The sequence below is a fragment of the Ursus arctos genome, unplaced genomic scaffold (assembly GCF_023065955.2).
Source record: "Ursus arctos isolate Adak ecotype North America unplaced genomic scaffold, UrsArc2.0 scaffold_2, whole genome shotgun sequence".
In the NCBI taxonomy this organism is placed as follows: Eukaryota; Metazoa; Chordata; class Mammalia; order Carnivora; family Ursidae; genus Ursus; species Ursus arctos.
Genome location: NW_026622874.1, coordinates 56,822,902 through 56,836,222, shown reverse-complemented (window position 1 = coordinate 56,836,222; position 13,321 = coordinate 56,822,902).

Below are 13,321 nucleotides of genomic sequence, written 5' to 3'. Positions count from 1 at the left end.
GGCTCCCAGGAGGGAGCCCAGTGCGGGGCTGGATCCCAGGACTCTGGGATCACGCCCTGAGCCGAAGGCAGACACTTAACGACTGAGCCACACAGGCGCCCCATATAATTGGGAGGGTGTTGAATCCATATATTAATCTGGGTACAATTGACATCTTAACAATGTTGTGTCTTTTCACCCCTGAACAAAGTCTGTCTCTCCATTGTTTTTCATCTTCTTTGATTTGTCTCAACAACGTTTTGTAGTTTTCAGTTTATTGGTCTTGTACATCTTTTATCAGATTTGTTTTTATGAATTTCCTATTGATGCTATTGTAAATAGTATTTTCTTTTTAAATTCCAAATTCCAGTGTTGTTGCTAGCCTATAGAAATACACATGATTTTTGCATTCTGGGTTTCATCTTGTGGAACTCACTTATTTTTGTCAATATTATCTTTAGGGTGTTTTCAGGAGGAAGCAGAGACAGAACTGTGGTTAAACCTATTGTGTTTAACCAGAAGTTCTTGAGATTTCTATGTTCAATTTTATTATCCCTACAGGTTTGGAAATTGCACACTCTATTTTTCTTTTGTGATTATCTTTTAAAATTAATGTGCAAGCATTAGCATGCTTGACTTGACAAAATCCCTCACTTCCTCCCGATGTAAGAGCTTTAGAAAGCCTTAACTCTGATCACACCGCCCATCTTACGTGTTTATGTTGCTAGGCATGCTAGTTCCACCTTGCTCCTTTATATCCCTTCTTAGTTATCATTATTGTTTTTCAAAAATCATTATTGCTGTATGCCGTCAGAGTGTTTGTTTAAATTTACCCAGAATTTTGCTAAAATGCCTTTACTTCCTATGTCATTTTGCATTATTTTTTGTTCTGGATTTGATTTTTTTCCTTAAGTACATCTTTTAAGTGATTCCCCCACAGAGGATGTTAGTGATATATGCTTTGTTGGAAAATGTCTTTATTTCACCTTCACTTAAAAAAATTTTTTTTAAAGATTTTATTTTTAGATAATCTCTACACCCAATTTGGGGCTTGAACTTACAACCCCAAGATCAAGAATTGCATGCTCTACTGACTGAGCCAGCCAGGCGGCCCTTACCTTCACTTCTGAGTGGCAATTTAGCTGTCTATTTTCTCTCAACATTTTGAACATATTTTTCTACTTTCTCCTGGTTTTTTTTTAGAGAGAGCTCTCTTTGTCTTTGATGTTCTGCAGCAGCTTGTCATGAAGTGTTGAGGTGTGGATTTATTTTTAATGATCCTACTTGTGCTTTCTAGTTAGCAAAATCTCTGTGTTTCCTCTAGTCTAGAAAATCATAGCTGCTACCTTTTCTCCTGTTGTCTACTCACCTTTCTCTGTTCTCTCCCTTTAGAGATATAGTTGCATGGATGTAGGACCCTTTATTCTCTCCTCTGAGTCTTTTACTTTTTATTTTTCACGTTTTTAGCTTCTCAAGGCTACATTTTTGCAACGTTTCTCAGATCTATTTCCAGTTTCCTTATTATCTCTTCAGCCATGTTTAGTCTGCCATCCAAAACGTAACCATCGAGTTTTTAATTTCATTGACTTTATTTTTAGCTTTCAGAAAAAACTACTTCATCATGTTACAAGTCTGCCCGTTGATTTTCTACAGTGTCTTATCCTTATGTTTCAATTCCTATTCTTGGCTCCTGTAAAATGTCTTCATTTTCTTGTTCGCTCCCTTCTGCATTAAGCAGGGCTTTTTAATATTTTATCTAGAATTTCTAAGTATTTTGTAGGAAGAGGGCTCTCTGGTTATCTGAATCATCATGGTGAAAAAAATATATATATAAAAGTATGCCATTTGTTTTCTCAAATTTTTTGCTCCAGAAAGTTTTTGCTTTGTCTACTGGGTCAAACGTCACCTGGAATTTTCAAACTTCCACTGCTCTAAGTATGTGAAGTGTACCGGGATGTTGGCGCTGCGGTGTTATGACTTCAGATTAAACTGTAGGCTCTTTAAAATCAGGAATTGCGAAGTGTGCTTTTCCTGTATTTTAATGTGCTCTAGCATATATTCGTCCACATAAGCAATGCCTCTTAGTTGTCTGATTTCCTTATTTGACTTTTCTTTTGGAGCCGGACACTGTGCTAGCATGTGATACACATATATTTTTATTTTTTCTAAAGATTTTATTTATTTATTTTTGAGAGAGCAAGCATGAGCGGAGGTGGTGGAGGGGAACGGGGGCAGAGGGAGAAGCAGGGTCCCCACTGAGCAGGGCGCCAGACTTGATCCCAGGACCCCAGGATCACGACCCGAGCAGAAGCAGATGCCTCACTGACTGAGCCACCCAGGCGCCCAAGATACACATATATTTTTAAAGAGTGTGGTGAAAATCTGTGTGTGAGTTGTTCCTGACCAGAAGGGTGGACTGTAGCTGCGGGGTGGCCCTGCTGGCAGATTGGCAGGATGGTGGGGAAACAGCTCCATCTGTGTGCTGTTTTGTAGAACTGGCCACTAGATGGCAGCAGTGAGCCACAGCATGGTCAAGTCCTGCTTTAACCTTCAGAACAGCTGGAGGACAGTCAGTTAAAAAAATACTGACCATTTACTGTGTGCTGCGCCAAGCCCTCCCTGCCCTCAGGGACCTCACACACGGCCAGTGGCCATTCACATATAGACACAGCACTCATATGGAGCAGAATGGAGCATCCACAAAGAGGGATGATTCCGGTTCCTGGATGTAGGGGGTTGCAAGACGGAGAAACTGTTGATGCCTTCCCAGCGGAACCCAGATTGGTCAGTAAGAGGGAAACCTCCAGTACCGGCATCACTACCTCTGTCTCATCCAACCCCTTATGTGGTTGTTCTGTGTGAACATGTCTTAGCATTCCCATTAACTTTTCCTGCTAGACACCTCGTAGGCCTGCCTTGGCGAGTGACTAGTTGCATGACCCTGGATTAACTACTTCCTAAGCCCCAGTTTCTTTATTTTTGGGTGACAGGATTGGTCCTTGCTGCTTCACAGGGTTGTGTCATATTTAAGTAATAAAGGTTAATGCTTTGAAAATTCATTAATGCCATACATTTATGAAGCATTAAAATAATAGTTCATATGCATTTCCCTAATATTCCTTCAGGGCAGGTTGGGTCCATTGTGGGCATTTACTGAGTTGAGTAGAATGTAAACTCTTCCAAAAGAGGAGACCCATAGCCAGTTGCTGCATGCCAGGCTGGTTCCGACCAACCTCAGAGCGGAGAGAAGAGCCGTGTCATTGACATGCTGGGATTAGCTTCAGGCACTGATGCTCCCTGGAAGGATCTAGCCTGGCATTCAGGAGGCAGCGTGTCTCCCACAGCAGGAGCGCCTGTGTCAGGAGCCGGGGAGGGGCCTGCCTTTCCTTCCCCAGGCAGGGCTCTTGAGGAAGAGGGGATGGGGTGCAGCCAGGCTGTATGGGTACACGGTGATGCTGCCCTAGTCCCTGAAACAAACTCCCAACAAGAAAAGCCACAGTCACTTTTCAGGACCGTTGTGACAAGGGCCGACTGGCTGTGGGGACTCTCCCATCCCTGCTCGCTCTTGAGGGAGAGAGACTCCTTCTCCAGCCAATGGGAGGTTTCAGGTCCCTGTGCAAGGCCCCTGGGAAGAAGGGAGAGGAGGATAGCCTGGAGAGGGGTCACCATGCTTACCTTATTGCCACAGCAGAGAACATTCCAGTGAGACTGCTAGTCCTTCTGCCACCAGAGCCTTATTTATTTATTTATTTATTTATTTATTTATTTATTTATTATTTTTTAAGATTTTATTTATTTATTTGACAGAGATAGAGACAGCCAGCGAGAGAGGGAACACAAGCAGGGGGAGTGGTAAAGGAAGAAGCAGGCTCCCAGCGGAGGAGCCTGATGTGGGGCTCGATCCCAGAACGCCGGGATCACGCCCTGAGCCGAAGGCAGACGCTTAACGACTGCGCCACCCAGGCGCCCCCAGAGCCTCTTTTAAAAACCATCTGTCTATCAATTCGATCACAACCAGTGTTTTTAAAACTTCACTTAAAGTGAGATTTCCATGCAGATATTGTGGTGTGAGTGTGTGCACGCGTGTGCATGTGGATAGGGACCTGCTGGGGTGGGAGTACGCACCAAAGGAAAGGCTGTGTTAGAAGAGCATTTCCTCTGAGTCGGTTCTGATCAGCTTTGTGTTAGAGATTTACTTATTCTGGCAAGGATCACTCAGTCAGCAGTAACAACCTCCAGTTTACTAACAGACGTTCTGTAACGTGGCTTCTGGACACACTCAGATCTGGAGACTTCTCTTGGCTGCATTTTGTGCGTGCGAGCACCAGGAGAAGCGGCTAGTATACGGTTGCCTCTGTTTGCCGCTGTAGCATCGAGGAGGATCTGGCAGAGGGGTAGCTTCTGTGTGTTTGTGTGTGTGAAAGAGAGAGTGTGAGAGTGTGCGTGAGAGTGTGACTGTGTAGGTGTGAATGTACATTGTGTGTGTATATGTGTATGTGTGAGAGTGCATGTGTGTATGTGTGAGTGTAGGAGAGTGTGTGAGAGGGTCTATGTGAGTATGTGTGTGTATGAGAGTGTGTGTGTATGTATGAGTGTGCGTGCGTATGTGTGGGTGTATGAGAGTGTATGTGTGTGAGTGTGTATGTGTGTGAGTGTGCATGTGTGAGTATGCATGTGTGTGTGTTGGCCACAGCACACCCTGTAAGTTACACCATCTCCTAAATGCTCCTTTCATTCTCCGATGTGCTAGGCTTCAAGGCTCCACCAGGGGGCGTGACTGAGCATTCTCCCAATCCTCTCATTCATCAGCCATTTATCCAGCCAGCCCCTACTGTATGTCTGTCGCTGAAATTCGTTAGTTTCAAATCTCACTTGATTTCTGTGAAGTGGATTATATTACCTCATTTCCCGTGAAAGGGATTGAGGTTTAGGAAATGTTAAGGAAATGATATCAAGTCAGCAGCGCATAGAGATGCTGGAATTTGACCTGTGCTTTTCTGACGGCAAAGCTTAAACTCTACACCACGCTCCCTCCCGCCTCCTCTGTGTCATGCTGTCTCAGAGACTCAGTTCTGGCTTCCCCCCCTTCCCCCCCCCCATGTCCTTCCAAGGGCCCTGCCTCCCACTAAGCTAATCCTGCTCTAGGCCCCTGCTCACCTCCCCAGCCAGTGACCATTCTCTCCACCTCCGGGCCTGGTCTTGCGTCCCCAAGTAGCATCCCTCTCTGGGACGTGAGCATTCATCTCTGCCTTGTGAAGGCTGTCATCTCTGACTTCTCCAACTACATCGCCTTTCTTTTAAGTGGCTCCGTGGCTGAGCGCCAGGCCCCTTTGGGTACCCCTCCTTGGACTCCCAGCAGTCTATAGGGGACGGGGTGTTACTCCTCAGACTGTTTCCATCACACGGTACGGAGTCGGGTGAGGGGAGCAGGACCTGATGGGTGCTGCCCAGGAAAGTCAGGACTTGATCTTGTCCTGAGTGACAGGACACAGGAAAAATAAGGTTTGTCGAGAGGAGAGTGGTCCGCAAAGGCCAGGCCCAGGGAACTGTGTGTAGAGGGTTTGGCTGAGATGTGCCTGGGGGTGAAGGGAGCAACAGGTGGGTTAGGGCTTGTGTTACTCAAGACTTCAGAAGAACCCAGGCTAATCATGTTCTCAGCAAAGTTCATGCTTACCCCCCCTCCTTTTTTTTGGCTTTGTACCAGAACACAGACCTGGGGGAGGTGAGGTGGGGGAGTACGGGATGAGTCTTATTATCCTTGGAATTTTTGTATTTTATTTTGCCATGACTATAGACATCTTTACATCTCACAAATTAAAACCCTTGGCTTTGAGAAGATGGTTAAATCTATTCAAGGACACCGCTCGGGGCTATTGATTTACTCTCTCCGAAAGGACATACTTGTCATTAGATCCCATGTTCCTGAAGATGGGAAGTGGTGGAAACCTCACTGACCTGCAGTCTAGCACATAGCCATGTCCCTGAGCACAGGAAGGGGCTTATTCTAGACAGGTCGCAGGCGGCTCGCACGTCAGTTTCTCTTTAGAGGGGTCACCTGTCTGTCACTGGCCACCAAGGAGCCTGTAAGGAGCACTGCACAGATGGAGAGGTGGCTGGGAAAACAATGCCAGCAACGGTATGCAGACCCAACCAGACGGGGAAGTCTGCCCACCTATTGTCATGCCCATTAAAATCCTGGTCTCTGGGTTTGCACAGACCTGGGTGCAAATCTCAACTCTGAAAACAAATCTATGGAGTCAGAAGTCAGGATAGATTGAAGGGCTTAGCTTTGGGGAAGGGGGAGAGGAAGGGTTAGGGGAGAGCAGGAGGGGAGTTCAGACTGGTAAGCTTCTGTTTCTTGACCTGGGTTGTGGTTACTACGTGTGTCCTCTTGGGGAGAATGCATCCAGCTATATACACACTTAGGGTCTGTAATCTTTTCTGTGTGTGTTCTATTTCAGTAAAAACATTTATTAAAAAAAATCTGCATTTCTCCTCTTACGAGCCGTGTGGTCTGGGTCGACTCCCTTCAACTCTCTGAGCCTCTGCTTGCTCATCCTGCCTCCTTCACAGCAGGATGTCCTGCTACGAGGACTCTGTGAGCGAATGAATGCCTCGAGTTCTTAGTCAGAGCCTGCCTGGCGCATCGCTCAGCAATTAGGAGTTGTTTCTGTCGCAGCTGTTGATGCTCAGGTCACACTAGACCCCCAGGCACGGGCTTCTCTGTGCACGTGTGTTCACATCTCGTGCCTCTGTTCACACATGGTCCTGCCCGGTTGTCCCCTCCCTACCCAATGCCACTGAACCGAAGACGTTTTCCTCGTCCCTTTCCTTCCATCTAGATTCATCCTTGCCCTTTCTCCTGGGGCCCTGCAGCCCCTTTCCCAGCACCACACTAAGAGCCTGACCCCTGCAATGTGCTGCTTGGCACCTCAGCAAGCACCTGGCAGGCAGGTGCTTAAGAACATGTATTGAAATGAAGCGTCATCAGCTTCTCCGTGGGACATAAGGCCTGGCTCCGAATGGGAGGGATTTGAAGTGCCTCCCCTGGAGTTGTGCCTTTGTTCCCCCATCTTGCATTAAAGTGGCATGCTGTGTTTTCACTACTGGGGAAATGTCATCGGAAAAATACACAGCAAGTGTTAGATGCTGCATCTGGCCTGCCATCTTGACAGGGAGGGCTGAGGAGCCAAGGGCGGTTCTGTGGCTGGTGCGGGGCCTCCAGCTGGACAGTCGGGGTGATTCTAGGGTCTCCAAAGCAGAGGTCCCTGGCCAGGGTTGGGGGAGCCGCTTCCAGAGCGGACTCAGCTCTCAGGACCCGGCACCATACACATGGCACACTCAAGCTGGCTTCGTAACTGGACTGGGTTCCTGCTCCCATTCTTGCCCTTTACAGCCTGTCCCTCCATAGCAGCCATCACCATGTTTTAAGAATATAAGTGAAGGGGCGCCTGGGTGGCTCAGTTAGTTAAGTGGCTGCCTTCGGCTCAGGTCATGATCCCGGGGTCCTAGGATCAAGCCTCACATTGGGCTCCCTGCTCAGCGGGGAGTCTGCTTCCCCTTCTCCCTCTGCCCTGCCCCTGCTCCTGCTCTCTCGTTCTCTCTCAAATAAATAAATAAAATATTTAAAAAAGAGTATAAGTCAAATCAAGCCACTCACTTGCTCCATAATCCTCCAGTTCTCAACACACTTAAGAATAAAACTCAAATGTGTTCTGTGCTCAACAAGGCTGAATATCCCATGGCTCATCCCGCTGCCCCCCAGCTGTAAGATCTCACCTCCTGCCACCCTCCTTGCTGGTTTTCAGCCATAATGTCTTACTTGCTCCTACTAGATCCCTGCATTGCTTCCTTCTTGGGGACTTTGCATTGGCAGTTCCCTGCTGCCTGGAATGTTCTTCCCCGAGGGTCACATTTCCTGACGTCGTTTGGGTCTTTGCTGGAGATGGTGCTCTGAGCAGCTGTCCTTGACCGCTCAGCCTGTCTCCAGCCCTGGTCTCATTTTTAAACTGAGATGGTCTCTATGTACAGGTCTCACTCCATCTGCCTACCTTTCCTTCTGTGTGGATAATTCGTTGGGTCTTTGTCTTCCCTCGCACGAAGTTTTGTGCGCAGGGCCTTCGTCTGGTTTCCTGCTATGTCCTCTGAGTCGGGAAGATTGTCTGGCACATGGCCATGCTCAGTACGTATTTCCTGAGTGGCTGAATGAATGGAAGGGGACTGCATGTGAAATTGCCTCAAAAAGTGAAGTGTTGCCCCTTGGTTGGGGTTGCTGTCCACGCCTCTGCCTCCAGGGCCAGTGAAGTCTGGATTTGTGTGTCTCAGACCCAGTGCCTTTGACAACTGTGCCCCAGCCAGCACCAGAGCAGACCTGCCGAGCCTGTCCTCCACTGTGTTCTCCCCGGACGCGTGTGATGACCGCATGTTACCCACACATGTTGGTGGCAAAATGGAAACGGCCTAGGGCTCAGAGCTAGCTGGTTCAGGTGTGACTCCCAGCTCTGCCACTGGTTAACTGTGAGACCTGACTCAGGACACGCCATCCCTAAGCCTCAGTGTACTCATCTGAGAAAGGGGGAGGACACTAATACCTTCCTATCTCACAGAGGTGCTGTGAAGGTCCAACAAGATATGCATTAGGGGGCAAGTAAATGATGCCCCTCCTGAGTTCAGAACTAATGAAGATGAAATAGTTTTGTTTTAAATCAGATTTATTGGAAGAGCTGAGTTGGAGAATATGGACTGAATTTATGACCAAGAGTGGGGGCCCTACTCTATCCCTACTATGTCCCTCCTGAATGAGATGTGAAGGTGGAAGGAATCCGTGAGTGGCCGGGGACATGCCATTTCTGTCTCTGAGCATCCCTGACCAGCCCGGAGGCAGGTGTGACTGGCGTGAGTTACTGACGAGGGGATGAAGGCCCAAAGATCTGGTAGCTAAACTAAGCTCACACAATGAGCAAGTCACAGAAATCCGGTTTGGGGAGGAGTGACGCGGTGCCGGTGCCGGGGTGGAGGAGGGTGGCCAGAGTTAGGGGGAGGGAGGCAGCAGAAAGGGCACTAGGGACACCTCCCAGCCTTTCAGCTCGGGCTGGGGAAAGAGCCAGGGGAGCCCATTAGCTGGAGCCCCAGCTGAGGCTAAGCTGCCTCGCTGAAAAGAGACAGGCAGGGGGCCCTGCAGCCAGCCAGCCCTTCCCACCGCCAACGGGAAAGAAATGAGAGGCGGCCTTAGTGGGAAGTCTTGTGGAAGAAACAGAAAAAGAGCACTTGGGGAGTCAAAAACTTTGCTGGGTGTAGGAGAGGCCCTGCTTCTCTCTCAAATATGTCCCCGTTTCCCTAGTGTGGCAACGTGAGGATGGCTGCAAAGATACCACTCTGACCCAGGAGGGCTGATATTTCCAGCCACTGACAGCTGTGAGGCCGAGACCAGCTTCAGCTGCCCATGGCACTCCGGCAGGCCTCCAGGGCTGGGGGGGGAGGAGCACTCCAGAGGGCCAGCTGTCCTAGTTGGGTTTGGTTTGGACCCTGTGAGCTCTCAGATGAGGTCGCTCCCTGGATGTGGGCTGCAGTTCCTGGCAGAGAGCACCTGCCTCCCTGCTTCTCCTCTTCCTCTGACTGCTTCAGCCCAAACCCACAGAATATGGCTTCGGGGTCTAGGAGCGGAAGTGAGTTCAGTGGCAGAGTTGGGGCAGATTCGCATCTCCCCTCCCCCATATCCTGCATCTCCAGGCCCCCCCCATATGCTTCTCCAGCCGCCCACCCCTCTCCTGCCTTTATTCCTCCTACGTTTCTTACATGGTGCTGCAAATTTTCACATTTGTTGTTTCCTTGGGTTCAGAAATCATCTCCAGAAGATCTATGGTTTAGTGCTCTCTGTGTTTACTGCGTCAGTGTCGCAAGGAGGGGCTGCGCTGGTAACCTGCATCCACTGACTGCAGCCCTGGGGATAGCGGATCCCACCTAGTTAGCTAAAGACAGCAGGGAGGGGACAGAGAGAAAGACGCAGGCTGAGTAAGCATCAAAAGATGTGGCTAGAAAGGCCCGGAACGTGGGAGAAGTCTTACCTTGGGAGAAAGAGGTAATGGAGGAGCAGTGTGGTGGGGCCTGGTGAAGCTCTGGAAGGGGAGTGGTGATGGAGGACCAGAGGCAGACAAGGGCCAGGGTTGGCTTAGGGCTGCTGGCCCCATGAACTGAACCCATGATGTTGGGCCTGCAGAGACTGCGGACCAATCTGCTGTGGTGACCGGCCAGAAGCTCACAGCCATATTCTAGAAGACTTCATCCAGAAAGGACTCTGGCTATCGGTGGTCCTGGGGCAGTTCTGGGAGTCTGCTGCAGAGCTGGTCACTCAGCACCCGTTCCCAGAGTACCCCGTGTTCCCAGAACCCAGCAGTGCCTAGCACAAAGTGGGTCCTGCTCCATGTGATTGCCCGGAAGAGCCAGACTCGGCCCTGCCCTCCAGGAGCTCTCGACAGGTCCCAGCAGGACCAGGCTTCCCACCCCAGCCAGCCTCACCTCCTGCCTCGGTCACACCGAGCCACTTGTCTCTTACAATGTACTGCTTTGGGGTAATGAAATAGTCATCACAGAACCCTGAATATTTAAAGCTCAGAGAGCCATAGCCCTGTACCATATGGAACTAAAAATAAATCATCCCAGAGAAGGCCTCGCTGGGCTCCATTTTCTCTGCGTTAGCTGCCTCTCCTGTTGGAGCTTTACTTTGAGTGGATTGGAGGCCGAGTTTGGTGGATCTCTTAATGCCCCCATTTATTTTCCTTGGGTAAATTCAACAGAAAACTTTTGAGGGCCTCCATTGGGCCAGCCCGGCAGGAATTTTGTCTGTTTTGTTCATGGCTGTGGCACCAATGCTGACAGTGGTGCTGGCACGTAGTAGGTATCGGTAACATGTTGCCTCAGATGCTGGTCCCCACCATGGCCCTCCGAAGGATTTGTGTCATTCTCAGTCACAGACTGTAAACGAGGGTCAGCCAACTCTGCTGATTAGCCGAATCCCTGCGCACGTTTCTGACATTTAATGGTCCACTTGTGGGGAACAAAACTGGAGGGAGCAGTAAAATTGGGGGTAGATAGGCCTCCAATACTTGGTTTGTAGCCTGAGGAGAAGGACTGTCCTGAGTTTCTTTCAAAAGTGGACCTACCTAGACATGAGGCCGGATACATCAGAAATAGTCTTCAAGATGGAGTTGGCCTTCCCTTGGGAGCTAACGCTGTCTCGGGGCACTGTGCCCATTCCTACCTGGTAATCACGTTCTGATGGTGTTGGGGCGTTGTAGATAAGGGGTCGCTGCCTCCCGTGTGAGGCCGGAGAGAAGCAAGGCCTGGCGTTGCTGCAAGGAGCTCGGGCCAGTGGTTCTCAAGGTGCCTCCTGAGACCAGCAGCGTCGACACCACCTGGAAACTTGTTCTAGAGGCAGAGTCTCAGGTCCCACTCCCGGCTTGCCGAATCCGAAACCCTGGGGAGGGCCCAGTTCTCTGTTTTGACAAGTCCTCCGTGTCATAGGGCGGACTTGCGCACATGAAGCTTGATCTGGACCACGCTGATCTAGACCAGGGTGTCTCGACATCAGCACTACTGACACGTCGGGCAGACAATTCCTGGTTGTGGGGGCTATTCTGTGCGTTGTAGGATCCCTGGCCTCTCCCCACCTGATGCCAGCAGTACCCACCTTCCAGTTGTGATGACCAAATGTCCCCTATGAGGCAAAATTGTCCCTTTGAGAACTATGGGGGACCCAGACCCTTGCTTCTCAAAATGTGGCCAGTGGCCCAGTAACATTGGCCTCGTCTAGGAACTTGGTAGAAACAAAGACGCAGCCCCCCCCCCCACCCGATATCCTGAATCAGAATCTGCCTTGAACAAGGTCCTCAGGTGACTCATCTGCAGTTAGAGATTGACAAGCACTGACCTAAGCTGACTGCCTCATTTTACAGATGGGAGATGGCACTCTAAAGGGAACGACCTCCTCAAGGTCATGTCTCCAAGGTCATGTCTAGGTGCTCATTTTCTTTGGTTATTTCTGAAGTTAGGAGAACTGCCTGCCTGGATCCTGAGACCACAGTTTTTGGAGGCCTTGGGTGCAGAGGGACCTCTAGCTGTGAGCCAGAGCTTTCTCACGGCAGTGGCTGTAGCGGCCGGTACATACAGCAATTTTGAGACCTGGTTAGATACTTTGTAGACTGTCCCTCAATCGAGATTTGTCTGATGTTTTTCTCATGATTGGACTGGGATATGGGTTTGAAGGGAAACCACAGAGGTAAAGAATCACTTACCTCTCATCATGTCATATGGTAGATTTTACTTCTTTTTCCCAGTAACTGATTATATTTTCCAAAAAGCAAAATGCTCAGGTACCTGTCCCCCCTCCCCCCACAGCTACCCACCAGCAGAGCAACTTTACTTTGCTTTGTTGGATGCAAAGCGAATCTTGTATAATAAAGTGCTTTTGCAGTGTTCCAGCATCTTCTGCCCAGAGCTTCCCATGGCCAATGAAAGCAGCCAGGCACTGTTAGGGCTGAGGTTTGACACCAAGTCCCACCTTTCATTCATTAATGGGGAGTGATAGGCACAGCCCTTCTCTAATGAGCAGCCAGCTGCTTGGCAATTTTCCTTTTATGCTTCCTGTTTCTGATCCCTGCACCATCCTAATTAGGCAGGTTGACAGAGGCTCTGGGAGAACAAAGACAGCAGTGGCCGGTTCCCGTAGAAAGGCAGTGAGAGGACCAGAAAGCCCCGTGAGGGGTGAGGTCTCTGCGTGGGACATTCTGGCCTGGTCTCCTTAGGTGCTGGGGTCAGAATCGCATCCTGGGTGCCGTGTTAGCCACTCTGGGGAATTCTCTCCAGCAGAACAGACTGCTGCCATTTCGATGAATAGCCAAGTACTCCAACAGCCCCTCCTTACAACACCCTCCTGCTCACACCCACAAGACAGATACCAGACACACACATCTCCCCTACTGGCCTGACAGATTTGACAAAAATTTCCTCTGTTGGAAGAAATGCCACTAAGATAGTAAAGATTTCTGTTCAAGTGCAAATGTTGTGTAAACTCTAGTGTATCAGTTTTCTGTTGCTGCTGTAACAAAGTCGTACACACCTAGTAGCTTAAAAGTATGCAAATTTATTATCATTATAGTCTGGAGGTCAGAAGTCTGAAATGGGTCTGATGGGGCCAAATCAGGGTGTCCGTGGGGCTTCTTCGATCCTTCTGGTGTTCGAAGAGAATCAAATTCTTTGCCTTTTCAGCGTCTAGGGCTGCCTGCATTCCTTGGCTCACGGCCTCTTCCTCCATGTTCAAGGTGTACTATTCCTGTCCCTATTTCTA